Source organism: Haliotis rubra, unplaced genomic scaffold, assembly GCF_003918875.1.
Source record: "Haliotis rubra isolate DU_JTF1 unplaced genomic scaffold, ASM391887v1 Scf860, whole genome shotgun sequence".
Classification (NCBI taxonomy): domain Eukaryota; kingdom Metazoa; phylum Mollusca; class Gastropoda; order Lepetellida; family Haliotidae; genus Haliotis; species Haliotis rubra.
The window spans coordinates 227,435-233,434 of record NW_025767591.1 but is presented as its reverse complement, the minus strand read 5'-3'; positions in this window follow the sequence as shown (position 1 = coordinate 233,434).

Genomic DNA, 6,000 nt, shown 5'->3' with positions numbered 1-6,000 from the left:
GTTTACACGTGAGTGAAGTATATTTACAATTGCGTGTTGTAGATTTACGCTTGAGTGTTGTTGGTTTACAATTTCGTGTATCTTTTAATAACGACTAATGAATAATTTTAATCACAAATAATAAGCTGTGTACCACAGCCTATAAGAGTTGGTTTTGACATGTAATAACTGTTTGTTCTCGCAGATTATAACTGCATTTTTCCAAACTATTAACTGTATGTTCTTGCAACTAGTAACTGTACGTTCTGGTAACTAGTAACTGTACGTTCTCGTAACTAGTAACTGTATGTTCTCGCAGGTTATAACTGCACGTTCTCGTAACTGAAGTACTGTCGGAAATAAAAACAAACTGTATTTTGTCATTTATCTCTACAATTTATGTAGTTGATATGTGAAAGTGTGAAATATCTGTTAAATTAAGTTCGGCCTAACTATAGTCTCAGTGGTAGAGAGATAGGAAGAGGCGAAAAAGGACTTTACTGAATGGAAATTAGTGCAGAAATGAGCAGTGCGGGTTTTTTCTAACTCCAAAAAGACTTATTTGGAACAAACCATGGCTTTATGCAAATTACTGTGCGACGATATTGTATTACAAAGGTCACTTTTGCCCAATTTGAAATTAGACGTAGATTCATTATAAACGATAGCTGACGTAAAAATCAATAACTTTTATGCCGTAACTATTAAGGATGTAGCTACCATGCAGTCTCACTGTCACTATAAAAAGAACCAGATAGGAGGGGTCACCTCAAAAGCAAAACCTGGGGTCGGGCTTGGGGATAGAGATATCAGCTAAGATAAGATAAGCCTTTAGAGCAATTATACTGGGGAGGTACACCGTACGTCATAACAATTTACAAATAATATCCAGTCCTGTCGATCTTCGGGTGGTCATGCCACCTATATACTACGATGCGTTTCTATGGTTTTCGGGTATCATACTCTTTTACATATCTCATCATAAACTTTATGAAAGAAAGACACGTAATATGTTAATCAATAGATGAGACATAGTCAACACAAATGAAAAAGCACAAAATATCTTTGAGATGACCCCTTGTGCCTGTACGCAGCACGTGCATTTCATGACAGGTGAGTCGACGGTCCGTCGTCATACCTGGCTGAGCGACCTAATTGCCATCTATAGTCTAATCTATTGTTTTCAGCATCTGTTCGTGTTTTTTCTAAGTTTTGCCCGATTTTACCAGTAAACAAGCTGTTCTGGATATCCTATAACGCACTCCACTGAATGCCCTGTTAGGACGAAGTTAGTTATTTCGACATATGCTATTTGCAGTTGTGTAAATGTTAGGGATACAGAGTAACAGCCTAAAAACAGACTTTTTCTATTTCCGACAGTACTTTAGTAACTGTATGTTCACGCAACTAGTAACTGTATGTTCTCGCAACTAGGAACTGTACGTTCTCGCAACTAGTAACTGTATGTTCTTGCAACTAGTAACTGTATGTTCACGCAACTAGTAACTGTATGTTCTTGCAGCTAGGAACTGTATGTTCTAGCAACTAGTAACTGTATGTTCTCGCAACTAGGAACTGTACGTTCTCGCAACTAGTAACTGTACGTTCACGCAACTAGTAACTGTATGTTCACGCAACTAGTAACTGTATGTTCTTGCAGCTAGGAACTGTATGTTCTTGCAACTAGTGACTGTATGTTCTCGCAACTAGTAACTGTATGTTCTTGCAGCTAGGAACTGTATGTTCTAGCAACTAGTAACTGTATGTTCTCGCAACTAGGAACTGTACGTTCTTGCAACTAGTAACTTTATGTTCACGCAACTAGTAACTGTATGTTCACGCAACTAGTAACTGTATGTTCTTGCAGCTAGGAACTGTATGTTCTCGCAACTAGTAACTGTATGTTCTCGCAACTAGGAACTGTACGTTCTCGCAACTAGTAACTGTATGTTCACGCAACTAGTAACTGTATGTTCACGCAACTAGTAACTGTATGTTCTTGCAGCTAGGAACTGTATGTTCTCGCAACTAGTAACTGTATGTTCCCGCATCTAGTAACTGTCTCGCAACTAGTAATGTTCTCGCAACTAGTAACTGTACGTTCTCGCAACTAGTAACTGTATGTTCTTGCAACTAGTAACTGTATGTTCTCGCAACTAGTAACTGTATGTTCTTGCAACTAGTAACTGTATGTTCTCGCAACTAGTAACTGTATGTTCTCGCAACTAGTAACTATACGTTCTCGCAACTAGTAACTGTATGTTCTTGCAGCTAGGAACTGTATGTTCTAGCAACTAGTAACTGTATGTTCACGCAACTAGTAACTGTATGTTCTCGCAACTAGTAACTGTATGTTCACGCAACTAGTAACTGTATGTTCACGCAACTAGTAACTGTATGTTCTTGCAGCTAGTAACTGTATGTTCTTGCAGCTAGGAACTGTATGTTCTAGCAACTAGTAACTGTATGTTCTCGCAACTAGGAACTGTACGTTCTCGCAACTAGTAACTGTATGTTCGCGCAACTAGTAACTGTATGTTCACGCAACTAGTAACTGTATGTTCTTGCAGCTAGGAACTGTATGTTCTCGCAACTAGTAACTGTATGTTCTCGCAACTAGTAACTGTATGTTCTTGCAGCTAGGAACTGTATGTTCTAGCAACTAGTAACTGTATGTTCTCGCAACTAGGAACTGTACGTTCTTGCAACTAGTAACTTTATGTTCTTGCAACTAGTAACTGTATGTTCTTGCAACTAGTAACTGTATGTTCTCGCAACTAGGAACTGTACGTTCTCGCAACTAGTAACTGTATGTTCACGCAACTAGTAACTGTATGTTCACGCAACTAGTAACTGTATGTTCTTGCAGCTAGGAACTGTATGTTCTCGCAACTAGTAACTGTATGTTCCCGCATCTAGTAACTGTATGTTCTCGCAACTAGTAACTGTACGTTCTCGCAACTAGTAACTGTATGTTCTTGCAACTAGTAACTGTATGTTCTCGCAACTAGTAACTGTATGTTCTCGCAACTAGGAACTTTACGTTCTCGCAACTAGTAACTGTATGTTCACGCAACTAGTAACTGTATGTTCACGCAACTAGTAACTGTATGTTCTTGCAGCTAGGAACTGTATGTTCTCGCAGCTAGTAACTGTATGTTCCCGCATCTAGTAACTGTATGTTCTCGCAACTAGTAACTGTACGTTCTCGCAACTAGTAACTGTATGTTCTTGCAACTAGTAACTGTATGTTCTCGCAACTAGTAACTGTATGTTCTCGCAACTAGTAACTGTATGTTCTTGCAACTAGTAACTGTATGTTCTCGCAGCTAGTAACTGTATGTTCTTGCAGCTAGGAACTGTATGTTCTAGCAACTAGTAACTGTATGTTCTCGCAACTAGGAACTGTACGTTCTCGCAACTAGTAACTGTATGTTCGCGCAACTAGTAACTGTATGTTCTCGCAACTAGTAACTGTATGTTCTTGCAACTAGTAACTGTATGTTCACGCAACTAGTGACTGTATGTTCTTGCAGCTAGGAACTGTATGTTCTCGCAGCTAGTAACTGTATGTTCTAGCAACTTGTAACTGTATGTTCTCGCAACCAGTAACTGTAGGTTCTCGCAACTAGTAACTGTATGTTCTTGCAACTAGTAACTGTATGTTCTGGCAACTAGTAACTGTATGTTCACGCAACTAGTAACTGTATGTTCTTGCAACTAGTAACTGTATGTTCTTGCAACTAGTAACTGTATGTTCTCGCAACTAGTAACTGTATGTTCTCGCAATTAGTAACTTTATGTTCTTGCAACTAGTAATTGTATGTTCTCGCAACTAGTAACTGTATGTTCTCGCAACTAGTAACTGTATGTTCTCGCAACGAGTAATTGTATGTTCTCACAACTAGTAATAGTATGTTCTCGCAACTAGTAATTGTATGTTCTCGCAACTAGTAACTGTATGTTCTTGCAACTAGTAACTGTATGTTTTCGCAACGAGTAACTGTATGTTCTGGCAACTAGGAACTGTATGTTCTCGCAACGAGTAACTGCATGTTCTCAAGAGGAAGAAATGAATTTTCTCACCAAATAAGTGTATGTTATGCCCATACATAAAGCATGTCGTCATGATTGTTATCAAATTTATGTACACACATTATTTACTAAGGACTAAATAGTCGAGACTAAACCTTCCGAACACATATCCTGGGCCGATTCATCTTCCCTACTTCACACCGAAGACCCGGGTTTGAATCCCCACATGGGTACAATGTGTGAAGCCCATACAGGCTGGTGTGGCTCATATTGACTATATCCAGACATATGTCATCTGAAAGCAGAGTTAAACAATCTACAAGTGAATAAGACTGAGTTGTGTGGCCCACCTCCACAACATACAGACATAATGTATATAATTTATACAGGTGAATGGAGAGTTAAACAATCTACAAATGAATGAAAAGAAGGTATCGGCCAAACAAATTCCGAGTCATGTGTCAGAGAGATGGGTATCTCTGTCCACGCATACCCACTCACTTACAAACACGCTCACTCACTCACTCACTCACTCACTCATACCAGCTGTGTGACCGCCTCCGTGGTGTAGTGGTTAGAGCGTCCGCCCGGAGAGCGGAAGGTCGCGGGTTCGATTCCCGGCCGCGTCATACCAAAAGACGTTAAAATATGGTACTTGTTGGTCCCTGCCTGGCGCTCGGCATTAATGGGTACAACAAGGACTGGTCGGCTCGGGGTCTGTATAATGTGTCTGAGCGGGATATTCATGCTTCACAGCGGCATGGTATCTCAGTGGGCTAGCACTATAAAACCAGCTTAAGTCTTGGCTAGTACAAGCAGCCGCACATACACATACACACGCATGCACGTCGTCATATGAGCGAAATATTCTCAAGCACGACGTTAAACCCAATTTCACCTCACCTCACACCAGCTGTGTTTTACGCGATAGCCCCAAGCATTGTGCGTGGTGATGAGATCCGCTTTCGCTGTTGACGGCCAGTGTCGTCAGTAAACATAACGTTTCATCACCATAAAACCTGTCAAAATAAACCATAAACTGGTCAGGAACAGATAAGATATGTTCACGCTATGGGCAGCTTGCAGATAAGTAATACAGGTGCGAGGCCCATCTGCCACAGCTCTACCCTCCACAGGGAGCCCTAGGTACACAGTCTGACAAATATAATGTATAACCCAATATTTGTACTGCAATTTAATGATGACTGCATGTGATTTCTACATCTTCAAATGGATGGATAATATACATAATGGTTTCATAATTTAGTAGGAGCATGCTGAATTCGTTGAAAAGTTGAGTTTCGTTGCTGGTGATCCACAGTGGAATTGTATAGGTATAGTTCAATATACTACAACTTGTTTAACATGGAATCCTCTGATACGTTACTTGATCTGAAATACCAATAGTTATGACACCATTTTTTTCACAAATATCCCCAGTTTTTTAATAGTACATTTGAACACATGTACATGACATACAGCTGAACTAATCTTATCATGGCACCTGGTGTCACATGGTGTCACACCTGTGTCTTCAAGGTACAACTGATATATCCCTCAGCTATCTTGAGCTAATCTGGAGTCGTGTGCGATTGATTACACAATGCCATTTAGAAAGTGGGCAAATGTAACATATGTAATATTTGGGATTACGCTTTCTTTGCAAAGTACAGATTATGGTACTCTTGTTGGGTTCAGTCCGATCCGGGATTCGAACCCACACTCTCAGAGTCAGGCACCTAATCGCCAGCACACAAAGTCAGCCGCCAAACACGCTCAGCCAGCGCGACTTCCATGAAGTCATGTACTAATATATACACAGGGCAACCAAGCACAACCAAACTGCACGGGCAATTTAAAAAAAAATGGTCCAGACAGACGGCCATACCCTAGACAAATTGGTATGCACGTGTAACGCACGTGCTTCACACAATATCTCCAAAGCTATATGCGCCATGTTCACGTGCCGCCAATGCACCAATCACA